This window comes from Manis javanica, chromosome 3 (assembly GCF_040802235.1).
Source record: "Manis javanica isolate MJ-LG chromosome 3, MJ_LKY, whole genome shotgun sequence".
In the NCBI taxonomy this organism is placed as follows: Eukaryota; Metazoa; Chordata; class Mammalia; order Pholidota; family Manidae; genus Manis; species Manis javanica.
Window position 1 is genome coordinate 8,276,202 of NC_133158.1, and position 13,255 is coordinate 8,289,456.

The 13,255-nt window shown below is 39.3% G+C and overlaps 1 long non-coding RNA gene across 1 annotated transcript in view; it reads left to right on the forward strand.

Moving 5' to 3' along the window:
• LOC140848310 (uncharacterized) overlaps positions 1–13,255 on the forward strand; it is a 290,563-nt gene that overhangs the window by 59,346 nt on the left and 217,962 nt on the right. Inside the window, exon 2 of the long non-coding RNA XR_012128920.1 lies at positions 10,759–10,823. This is a non-coding gene — a long non-coding RNA (uncharacterized lncRNA). The remainder of the gene's footprint in view (positions 1–10,758; positions 10,824–13,255) is intronic.

Consider the following 13,255-nt stretch of genomic DNA (forward strand, 5'->3'; position numbering starts at 1 on the left):
ACTATAAAGCTACAGTAATCAAAACAGTGTGGTATTGCCACAAGGGCAGCCACGGAGACCAATGCATAGAATAGGGAGCCGTAAAGTAGACTCCAGCATATATGATCCAGTGCTTTTTGACAATGATGCCAAGACCATTTAATGGGGAAAGGACCATCTTTTCATCTTGTGAGGCTGGGAAAACTGGATATCCACGTGAGAAAGAAAGAAGCTGGACCCTTACCTTATACCATATGCAAAAATCAACTCAAAATGTATCAAAGACCTAACCATAAGGGTTAAAACTATAAAACTCTTCAAAGGAAACAGAGAGAGAACATCATGACATTGGACTTGGCAATGACTCTGAAACCACAGGCAACAAAAGGAAAATAGATATATTAGACTTCATCAAACTTAAAAACTCTTGGGCATCAAAGGATACTACCAAGAGAGTGAAAAGACAACCTACAGAATAGGACAAAATGTAGTAAATCATAAATCTGATAAGGGATTCATATCCAGAATATAATTAAAAAGTGGGTGAAAAGGTTGAATAAATATTTCTCCAGTGAAGACACACCAGTGACCGACACATGAAAGGATGCTCAACATCGCTATTCATTAGGGAAATGCAAATCAAAATCACAGGGAGATACCACTTCACACCCATTAGGCTAGCTATTATGTTTTGAAAAATGATAATTAATAAGCGGGAGAGAAATCGGAACACTTGTGTATTGCTGGTGGGAATATTCATGGTGCAACTGCTGTGGGAAACACTATGGAGGTTTTCAACAAGTTCAACATAGAATTACCATATGATCCAGCAATTTTACTTCTACCCAAAAATATTGAAAGCAGGTGCTAAAACAGATATTTGTACATTAAGTTCATAGCAGCATCATTCACAATAGCCAAGAGATGAAAACAACCCTCATGCCCATCAACAGATAAATAAATACACAACAGAATATTATTCAGCCTTAGAGAAATTTTGGGACATGCAACATGGATCGAAGACATTCAAATAAGCCAGAGACAAAAGGACAAATATTGTATAATTCCACTTGAAATATGTATAGGCAAATTCATAGAGATAGAAAGTAGACTAGGTTGCCTGGGACTGGGGGTACTTACTGTTTCACGGGTGCAGAGTTTCGCTGTGTGTTGATGAAAAGGTTTTGGCGGTGGATAGTATGACAGTTGCACACCGTGGGGGGGTCTGTAGTGACGCTGGGTTATACATATAGAATGGTTAAAATGATCAATTTTATGCTAGGTATATTTTACCATAATTAAAAAGAAATGGGAAAGGAAAGTTTGGACTGGAAGAAGGGAAAGAGTGCAAACTGGTGTACCAGTGAAGACAAATTTTATTCAGCGTTCAAGTTCGAGTTCCTGGCTTGGATCAGGATGGAGACGGGGGACATGAGGAAAGACGATTTGTGTGTGTGTGATTTGTAGGGATGGAATGTCACTCATTGGGTTTTGTCTTATTTTTTTTTTACCTTGAGCCAAAATAAAAACACCTCTTACTGAAATACGTCTTATTTGGAGAAGATTCCATCACGCCAGTGGCTCAAGGCCCTATGTGTGCCTGCCCAGTTTTGAGTAAGAAGTTCCCTCGGTGTCAAGTTACTTTCATTAATTTTTGGCATTTACATGGATCCCTTAGGGTGATCTTTGTACCCTAGGATTATCCATCTGGTGCCAGAAAAACCCGCATTACTCATAAGGGTCTCTGACACCATGGTCTTACCTGTAAATAAATTTCCCCAAAATTCTCCCCAGGGGTTTGTATATGAGAAGGCAAGTTAGTCTATAAAATATTGATTTTTATGTAGCATTTGCATGGCAAATTAGCTCTTTGGAACTGTAGTCTTTTTTTTTTTTTTTTAACATCATCAAAGAATAACAGAACAGCTTCTATTCCTTATGCTCATCCCTCGGAGATTTACACAAAGAAAATAGCATTGGAGGCCCATACACAAAGATTCCACCACACGGTCACAATTTCCTGAAGTTTAGCTTTTCTGCTTTTGCCAAGGAGAGCCGGAGGGGACACTGTGGAGGCTTGTTTTGGAAAGCGGACTGCTTCTGAAGCCTGTTCATTAAAGCAAAAGGAAATGGCTCCTGCGTGCAGCTGGCCCCGCTTTCTGGGGTGGAACTGCTGTGCTGGTGTTACGGTGGGCGGCAGTGCCTTGTTGAGGCCTGCAAGACCTGACTGGACGGGGATGGGTGGGGTTTGGGCAGCCCCAGGGGGACCGCCAGGCTAATCCCACAGGGTACCCTAACTTATGACCAATAGTAGGAAGTGGGGTGTATATGTCACTAGAGACCCCAGGCCACAGATACTGAGTTCCAGCACAAGAAAACAATTCTCTTAAGAATGTGGTGAGGATACAGGGGCTATTGAGATTTTATAGTTATTTTCTTTTTCACTTTTACAGTAAGTCCATGTTCCCAGGCTGTCTTGAGTTTGGGGGAGAACAATCATAACTCCTACCATAAAAATAACAGTGGCAATTGTAATCTGCTCTCAAATGTTGACTCCCATGCCAGGAACTGTATTCAGGGTAAGCTACGGACTGAACTGTGTTCCCCTAAAATTCATATTTTGAAGGCCTAACCCCCCAATATGACTGTCTTTGGATACAGGGCCTTTCGGGAGGTAATTAAGGTTAAATGCAGTCCTAAGGATAGGGCCCTAATCCAATAGGACTTGTGTCCTTAGAAGAAGAGGAAAAGCCCGCAGAAATACGGTAAGGACATAGCAAAAAAGGTGGTTATCTGCAAGCCAGAAAGGAAGGTCTAACCAGACATCAGCCCTACTGGCACCTTGATCTTGGACTTTCAGCCTCCAGAATGGTGAGAAAATAAATTTCTGTCGTCTAAGCCCCCAGGTGTGTGGTCTCTTGTTAGAACAGCGCTCACACACTAACGCAGGATCATGCGCAGCTTATCCCAGTGAATTCTCACAGCCAGCCTATGAGGTAGGTCTTCCTATCGTGATCTTGCCGATGGCCTCTGATGCTCGATAGGCCAGGTAAATTAATAGCAAAAGCAGGAGCTGAACTTGAGCAGCCTCTCCTCTTAAACTTTGAGAGTAATGGTTTTCACCAAAGAAAATGAAATTTATTGCCGTGTCTGAAATATCTTACTTTCTCGTGTTGTTATACTGGATACAGTGCTTTACCTTCTATGTGTCATCGGCACCCACTGAGGCAGCTTGCACATGATAGGTCCTCATGATTTCACCGAATAAAGGATGTAGGGGCACTGCAAGTAATAGTTAATGTGGAATTATTTGGATCATCCCTTTAATTTTACTGGTTTCACTTATTCTTTCTCTGCATACAGAAGATAAGCATTGCTCCGAAAATTCAGCTGCATACTTGAGCAATTGACTAAAATATAATTTCAGGAAAATTATGATTCTCAGGCAACTCATTGTAAAGAAAAGATACAGAAAGATCATATGGCACCACTGAGATTTTTAAGCAGGGGAGTGGTATATTTGTAGTGGTGTATTTCTCAAAGCCTGTAAAAGAGGCTCATCGGTGTCAGTCTTGAAGTAGTCTTGCTCATTTAACTCCAGCATTGAGTTGTTGAATGCAAAAAATCCTTTGGTCCATGTTCTCAATTATTTTTGCTCCCTGACGGCCAATGCCAGTGGACTCTCCCTCTTTGGAAAGAAGCCATTCCCCGGGTGGTATTGTTCTCATTCTTCTATCTAAAGAGGACCGGACATTCCCTGAGCCTATTCCATGCCTTTTCTCCTCAGCTCTGGGAAAAAAATTTTCCCAAGTCAGAAGCATATGTACATGCCTTTTGCTTTCCTTTGAAATACTGTCTTTAAAGGAGACAAATGATTCTTATCTCCTTAGACATTGGTAAAAGATGGCAAAGCTATGCTCATTGAAAGGAATTCCCAATCTCTGAGACCAAATTCACTGCGACCTCCCTGTTCCCAGAAAGGGCACTATATTGTCATGTGATAGGTGAGCAGGAAGAATTATTAAATGCAAAGAGAAATTCAAGAGATTTCTGGTCCCAGGTAAACTGAACTTCAGAAAACTTGATGTATGTCCATCTACAACTGAGCAAACACAGAACCTCTTCTGTTGACCCCAGTGTACTCAGGTATGTTTGTTTCAATAGCATCACCTCCAGAGAAGTGGGGATCAGGACACATGATGCTTGAACGTTAGTAGTAAATGATCTAAGATGGCATATTTTTGTATCTATTAAAAAATAGAATCCATTTTGCAGATTCATCATCCAGCATGTGTTTTCAAGAATTCACTTCTTAAACTGAGATCAGTTTCTTTCCTCATTTTTTTCTTGCAGTTGAAAATCTCTGAATCCTTCCTCTGCCTTCAAAGTGATATTTAAGCTTTAGAACAGTAGAGTAGAAGGGATAAGGAAGAGATAGAATTCAACCCCCTCATTTTATAAATGAGGAGAATCTGAGTAACTGATTTGTCTAAGGTTACATACCTATTAATGGCAAGCTCATGTCTGAAACCTAGATGCCCTGTTCCTGGGAAATACACTTTGCTTCCAGTCTTGTAAAGGGATAATTGCTTCCATCATTTGAAATCGAGATATGTCTAAATACTGCTGGGTTCAGCCTCATCCCAAGATGGATGTGTAATTGTCTGAGGCATCATCTGTTATTCTGCCAAAGATTCAACACACTACTCAGTGGGAAACCAGTTCTAATTTAAGTCAGAACAAATGACGTGTTTTTTTCCTATTGTGGGGCATGACAAGTTTCAGAAATAATGAGCTCCACTCACCAGACTTCTCTTTGGCTTGGATATTATACTCTAAAGTCACTCTTACTAATATCCTCTAAGGAGCTGAAGGGTTATATGTGGGTTCTCAGAGCCATGTTTTATTATCAGGACCATTCATTCCACTTATGCATACCAGTTAAGTACATGGAATAGAAAGAGGAATTGGCAGTATTGTGTGTGTGTGTGTGTGTGTGTGTGTGTGCTTAACTGAATGTGGAATGTTGCACTGAGTTTTGGTATCATATTAAGGTGCAGGTCTCATTTTTATGTAAACCCTCTCTGGCCTGAGGTGCTTTTCTCATGACAGCCCTCCCTGCTGATGCCTCCTGCCGTAAAGGGAGTTTATGGTCAAAATATCAAAAGGTAGATAGTTTGTTATTGTCAAGCATTTGAGCAGTTGGTTGCAGCAGAGGGGTGGAAACGGTCTCCTACAAACTCCTCCATCTACGGAAAGAGGCAAAGTCCTTTGTGTCATCCAAGCCCCGCATAGCCACTCAAATGCCAGGTGCCTTCCCCAAACACTTCTTTATGTGTCTGCTGTGTGACCTAAATAAGGTTTCTTAACCCTTTGTGCCACAGGCTCTGTGGAACATCTAATGAAAGCCATGGACTTTCTCTCCCCCCACCCCCCAGCCCTGGTGCATATGCGTGCACACTCCCAGTGCTGTTCACAATTTCATAGGGCTTCATGAGCCTCATACACAATTCAGTCTAGTTAAAGGGACAAAGTCAAGCTAACACATCAAATCGTTCATCACGAGGTGGCAAATCCCACCATGGGGGGTCCAGAAGGCAAAGAAATCCCTTTGGGTTGGAGTGATGAAGAAAGTCTTCCCAGGATCGGTAGGACATGATCTGTCCCTTGAAGCACAAACAGGCTTTAGGTAGGTGGAAGGGAAACGTAGGGGTGGGGAAGGGATGTTTTGCCTGAGAGAACAGTGCGTGAACAAGGCTGCAGGGAGAATGTCAGATCAAACAAGCGATAATGTAAATAGCAATGATTATACACAGTAGATCTTTTCTATTCTTAAGAGTCCCCTAACATAAATTTTCAAAACTGGTGATATTGTTGACCTAATTCTGATGAGGAGGAGTGATTTTATGCCAAATCAAATTAAGTCAGCCACAGTTTGGAGTCGCACATGACATCGTTTGTTGTATGATGGTTTTTGTGTTCTTAGCTAAAAGGCCTGTTCATCTTAACCTTTTCTCTGCAACTCTTTCCAGTTCAATGTTATTTTCTGGGCATCAGCAGCTCTTAATAGGAGACCCAATATGTCTTCAATTTATGCAATCCGATCTTTTTTATGCATTTTTCCTATGCTTATGTATTTGCATTTCCACATCCACTTGCATATGTGCAAAAATATTTGTATATGTGCAAAAAATAGGAACCTAAAAGTTTTTCTAAGGTGTTGGCAGTGGTTATCTCTGGGGACTAGGATTGGAAGACAGAGATGGTAAGAGGGGAACTCTATTTTACTTTAAACACTGCTGTGTTGTTTGAACTCTTTACAGTAAGCACACATTACTATTGTAATTAAAGAAAAAGAAATAAGGAAAGAACTTGAATTGAATGTACCTCTAAATAATTCAGGGCAGGCTCTGCCCTTGTGCCTTGAAGCACCACCCAGGTGGTCAGCAGTGACAGTCCTCACCTGGTGGAGACGCACCCCTCTCCTAAAGCCTGGGCTTTTTGAAGGTATGAAGAAAAAAAATTATGCCTCAAGGGAAATTTATTTGACCAGAACCTGTGCTTTTTTAAAAATCATGTAATGAAGCACCTTGCCCTAGATTTCCAGTAGGCTTGCTTTGCTTAGATATGCAGATCTCCACTAATAATTTATAGTAACTGGAAGTTGTATTTGTTAGAGTGCCATCTCATGCCCACACTGGCATGTGCATGTGATTTGCTGGCGCTGGTCTCCCTTACTGTCTCTCTATAATTTGGATGTTTGAAGCTGATATGTGGGTTTACCACAATCTCTTGTCCTCTCTACCCTGAGATTGGGTAGGGGGTCATTTCCGGCACTGCCCTAGGGAACCAGGATGACCCCAAGGACCACACTTTTGGTGTTCTGGCAGAGCTCTAGTGTTCCTTTATGCTAGCAGCATACCCAGAATTCAATGCAAATTTTCGATGTGATGTGAGCTAACCAGCCACACAGAGCCTGCCTAAGGGTTCAGGGATGTAGCATATAAACAGATGGAAAGTGCAAAAGGCTGACTGCTAATTCAATTATTAAGAGCACATGCATTTAAGGAAATAATTTTTGAGTGTGATTATGCTATAACATCAAAGGGGAAAACTGCAAACAAAACTGTCTCCTATGACTACAATGTGAAATAACACATTTAATGAGAAAAAAATCAAAAGGCCACAGGAACACTTTAAGATGATGAATGAGGAAGACAGGAACATGGTTAGTCTCTATTTTTGACATTGATTGCTTCAGTAAGTAGAAAAGGAATGGTGGGGAAAGACTGCATGCATTTTGGTGTAAGACAAGGGCAAGTTATATCACAGAGACAGAGTGGCGTTGTAGTTAAGAACATGACTTCTGGCAGTTCAAATCCTGGCTGCTCCACTTATGAGCTGAATGACCTTGGGCAAGTGACTTCACCTCTCTGTGCTGTAAAACAAAGCTAGTTTAAGTGACTACCTCTTGGAATTATTAAGAATTTTGAAGGAGCTCATATATCCATAGCATTTAGAATATTACCTGGTATGTAGAAGGTGTAACGAAAAATATAAATTAATAAATATATGATCATATATTGATCTCTTAATGCTTGCCAGGCCCTGCCCTGAGTGGGATGTTCCAGTTCATTCCTCAAAACACTGTGAGAGGTGTTGCGATAGTTCCCATTTGAAAGTTAAGGACAGCGAGGCTCAGAGAATGAGTGTTTGTCCAGGATGGCACCAGGAGCAGGATTTAAATATAGGTGATCAGATCTCAGGACCCATGTTTTCAGCTACCATCGTCTCCTGGAGATGGGAAGGGAACAGATAAAGAAATTCTGACCCCAAACCAAGCATCCAAACTATGGCTTAAAATTATTTAGGCAAAATGGACATAGAGTCGTCTTTTGGGGTGATGAGAAACTTCTGGAACCAGAAAGTGGTAATGGTTGCACAGCTTGTGTATGTACTTAATGACACTGAATTTTCCACTTTGAAATATTTACAGTGGTAAATTTTACGTTATGTGTATTTTACCACTGTAGTAAAAAAAAAAAAAATTGCATGTCCAGGGACAAGTAGCCCCCATGTGAAGGGAATGTTGACTGTTAATCTTCGTTGCCACTACTGCAGCCAGGGGGCACGGGGACAATAGTCCGTCTTCTCCTTGAGGCCATTGTCTCTTACTAAAACACAGATTCTTCCCCCTTTATTACAAAGACATTTGATGTGAGTTTAGGATGTAATGCAGTCTCCCTGGGGCAAGCATACAGCAACTGCCCCTCCTATAAGAGGCATAATTGTATTTTCTTCCCTGATAATAAAGTTCATTGCACATTTTAAATCTTGAAGTGAGAAAGCTGAAAGCAAAGAGCCCAAGAGGGATTGTGTTTCCTGTGAATAATTTCACCAGACCGAAGGCAACATGAAGAGGAATGAAATTAAGGGGGAATATTAAGAAATATAAGTTAAGCATAATTTGTTTTTAATTTTTTTTACTGAAATCTGTGAGGAGCCCGTTGTCTAGTTGCTGAATAAGAAAAATTGTGTTTTTAAAATTCCTTATAATGCTTAGAACCAAAGTTTTAGAAAAATTTAATCCCTTCGTGAAGAGGGGCTAACAGGTGTGACAATTATGTCGTGGGCATGTTGTTTTACTTATTAAAACAAAATTTTTAACCATTTAATTGATGGTGTTATGGAAACATGGTAAGGGTGGCCTTTCCTGAGGTTGACTCTCGAAGAGCTATTTTGTCTTGTTTATTACTTTTGTTAGATTTGACCCAAAACAGACATATCAAACTAATTCATAAAATTTATATTTACAACATGAATTACAAAATTGTAAGAGAGTCCTTTGTTCCCTGTTTCCTTGTTTTGGCCATGGAGATGAGGTGAAGGCTTTTACTTTATTTAAAGAACTGGTCTCCTTAACAAATGCTTGAGGTAGTTAAAAGAAGTTTTATCTTATGATAAACCAATGCAAATACAGTATGCAAGAACAGATTCCACTAGAAATCTAGAATGTGTGGAACTTCTGCTGACAAACAAAAGAGGTCAACACAATGGGACAGACTATTTGTTGCTTCAAACAAAAGCCTGACCATGGAGCCCCAGGCTCAGATAACGCCCAAGGGGTTTCAACGCCAGAGCCTTACCATTGTCCTTCAAACTGCTTTTTTATTCTGTAATAACTTACCAGAGGAGACCTACAGGGTGGTGCTATCAGCTGCTTCATTCTCTGTTTCAAGGAAATATGTATTTTTTTGTTTTTACATTATTTTTTATTATTTATTATTTATTATTTTATTTTTTTGAGAGGGCATCTCTCATATTTATTGATCAAATGGTTGTTAACAACAATAAAATTCTGTATAGGGGAGTCAATGCTCAATGCACAATCATTAATCCACCCCCCAGCCTACTTCTCAACAGTCTCCAATCTTCGGAAGCATAACAAACAAGTTCTTACATGGTGAACAAATTCTTAGATAGTGAGTAAGTTCTTACATGGTGAACAGTACAAGGGCAGTCGTCACAGAAACTTTCGGTTTTGATCACCTATCATGAACTATAAACAATCAGGTCAAATATGAATATTTGTTTGATTTTTATACTTGATTTATATGTGAATCCCACATATCTCCCTTTATTATTATTATTTTAAATAAAATGCTGAAGTGGTAGGTAGATGCAAAATAAAGGTAGAAAACATAGTTTAGTGTTATAAGAGAGCAAATGTAGATGATCAGGTGTGTGCCTGTAGACTATGTGTTAATCCAAGCTAGACAAGGGCAATAATACATCCACGGATGCAGAAGATTTCTCTCAAAAGAGGGGGGGTGAGGTTCTAAGCCTCACCTCTGTTGATCGGAAATACATTTTATACTTGGGAAATAAGATACAGGTTTTATTGAATTTGAAAATGGTGAGCTGGGTAGAGATGCCAGGTAGGTTGGCTAAATCTTCCAAGGGTTAGGGGAGCCAATCCCTGTGCAGTCAAAAATCCCCGTATGACTTGCAACTCCCCAAAAACTTTCCTATTAGCTTACTGTTGACTAGAAGCTTTACTGATAACATAAAGTCAGTTAACACATTTTGTATGTTATGTGTGTTTATATACTGCATTCTTACAAGAAAGTAAGCTAGAGAAAAGAAAATTTTTTAAAAATTGTCACAAATCAACAAAAAATTTTCCTGTCTATTTATTGAAAAAAATTCACATTTAAGTGGATTTGCATAGTTCACACCTGTGTTGTTCAAGGGTCAACTGTACTCCTTTTAAAGACAGTGTTATTTATAGTGTTTATTCTTACGACATTTGGTCAAGTAAATCTAATTTTGGGGGGCTAGGGGCTAGCGAAACTAAACAGTTTTAACACCTTTTGTTAAGGATTTAAAGTAAGAATTTTTTTAGCGATTTAGTTGATGTTATTTTTAGCTTCAGTAGACTTAGGAATGTGAAAGCCTTAATTTTGTACACTAAAATGGACTTTCAGTCTCAAAAACAATCCTGGCACTGCCATTATATCGTCAGCTTCACTGTTTTGGTAGCTTGTGAAACAGAAAGTGAACATGGTGGGGGGCAGGGGGAGGCAAAGAAAAGCTGGCTACTTCTCTGGAAGGGTGAGCTCCAGAGAGCAGTTTCTTGAGAATGGCATGGGGCTTCATTTCTCACGTCTTCCTCGGTGGAAGCCTCCATTCACTACAGAAGTAAAGAAGCAAAATATATGGGGCAGCATAGAAGGGTTCCAGGCTGGATTTGATCATTGTTTTTATTATATTTTCTAGTTCTACGCTAGGAAGACAAGATGGCAGAGCTAGTTGTCAAGCTGCTCGGATGGTCTTGGACTCAGGTAAGTGACATTTCTTTATATTTGTTGAAGCCAAGAACTCATTCCTCCCAAGAGTGGGTGATGTAGGCTACAAAATAGTCCATGGTAAGGAATGGTTACTGTTTGATTTATTCTGAAAAACATACATGGGTGCAGAGTTCTTGTTCTGACCTGGTTCCACTGACTCCCAGTATGATCAATGCTCTGCTTATAGGATAATATTTTATGCTTCTAGAGGTTTGAATTATTGAATTCTACTAAGTGTTGCAAGACGCACTGCCTTTCAAAATTTCTCTGATATTTGTGTGACCTGGGTCTGAAGGTGATGGTCTGGCATGGCTACACTTATCCAAGTTGCCAAGCTCTGCTGAAAACATGGTATCATATTCTCCGTTCTACCATTAGCGATACTGAGATTTGTGATTTTTATTTAAAATAGCATAAGACATGATGGCAGCAAAATGTTAACTGTTGTCTCTTACTGTAGATATTGGGAATGGTATTTGTGAAGAGGTGAAAATGGTGCCCCTTGTCTTGCTTTCTGTTTCATAAATAATAATTGGTTTTATAGACCCACTGGAGATCCCCAAAGCATCTTGTCTGTGTTAATGTGGAATGGAATGTTGCTCATTTTGGGTAAGATGGAAAGACTTAGAAGTCAGAAATCTTGTAAGAGGGAAAAAGAGGGAGGAATGTATCTTACCCAAGAAAAGAGAACTATGTCTTAGTGCTAAACTTGGGCTGTTTTTTTTCCTTGCCCTGCAATATTGTTGTCTGTCCTTTGGGGATAAGAGGTTAAAGTATGGCTATGAAGCAGTTGTTTAATTGTCACCTAGATGGTGAAATGGATCTCTAAGAACCTGCCCTTCTGTGTACCCTCGGTGCTTGACTCGTGGCCTCAGCCACTTGGACAGTTCCCCCTTCAGCTCTCTGTGGAATAACGGTCCTCAAACTCTGTCGTCTCAGATCCTTTATGTTTATAAATAATTGAGGACTCCAGAGGCCCTTGTTTATTGACTATATTATGAATTAGACAGAAGTTAACATTTGCATATTTATTTTTAAAATAACAATAAAAACCCAGTATACATTAACTAAAATATCTTTATAAACAGTAGCTATATTTTCCAAAAGAAAAAGAAATTATTGAGAAGAGTGGCACTCTTTTACAGTTTTACAAACCTTTTTAATGTATGGTTTAACAGAAGATGGTTGGGTTTTCTTATCTGCTTCTGCATCCAGGTTGCTACCATATGTTTGTTTTGCCTGAGGTCTGTGATGAAAATCTGATCTCACAAAGATGTGTAGCTGTGAAAGATGAATATTTTAATGTTCCTTTTAGATAATTGTGACTATTCTTTGATAATACACCTAAACTTGACAAGTGGCAGTTTTTTTTCAGAGCTAGTTGTGGTATGAAATCTGAAGCCATGTGAATTAGTGTTTTACATTCTGTTACATTTAAAGCTGTTGGTCTGTCTCTTAACTTTGAATGGATCTTTTACCCATGAAAGATTTTGTAACACTATGCACTGATTATTTGTAAAATACTGGTGCAGTGCTTCCAAATGTTGACACATTTCAATGTACAATATGAAAATATTACATTAATTAGTATCACCATCCATCTTACCAGAAAAAAGTCTTTGTGTAGTAGAAAGCTTTTAAGTTCATGCATACAGTTTTTCCAAAAATGTAAATTTTGCTTAAAAACTCACATTGTATCACTGGCAACAAATACTGTATGTTGTTCTCCTTGAAATGACATTTTGTCTTTCTTCAATTTAGAAAAAAAAATGTCTCCCAAATACCTTCTGTCAATACCATTGTTTGTCCGTGGTTCTTTCAAGTAAAAATTGTGTTCCATTAAACCGTTAGTTTTTCTCTCCACACAATCACACATGTGCTTTTCCTGGAAACAACAAAAGTGTTTTCTGCAGTTTTCCCATTTTGTTATACAGAATATTAAAAATGTGTGTACTTACAGACTTAACTTTTTAAAAACTCCCTTATCAAGGACATTTTAAATTGTAACTTCCCAACTTCCTCCTTTTTTTACAAGCCTGTGTGAGGGAGAGAGAGAAAGAGGGAGAGGAAGATGTTGCTTTGATTCGTGCTGAGCCATTTAGCAGTTTGGCCGCGGTGACTTTTGCGTCATCAGTGTATAGTTCAAAAAGGTGAAAAGGCAATAATATCTTCGGTTTATCACGACAGTAGTTTTGACCTGTTGGCTTCCCTAAAAGACTCTTTGGACCCTATTTCCCCTGGGCTTCTGTGGATCACACTTTGAGAACTGCTGCTTTAGAGTGAACACTTTGTTCTGAGGTGATAAACCTTCATGAAATTTCTTTTCCCTTGTTCTCTTTGGTTATTAACTCTCTGAACTTGGTCATCAGCCGTCCCGTGACTCTCATCGGAAGGGCTTTACCTGTGTGAAATATTTATCTCTTAGT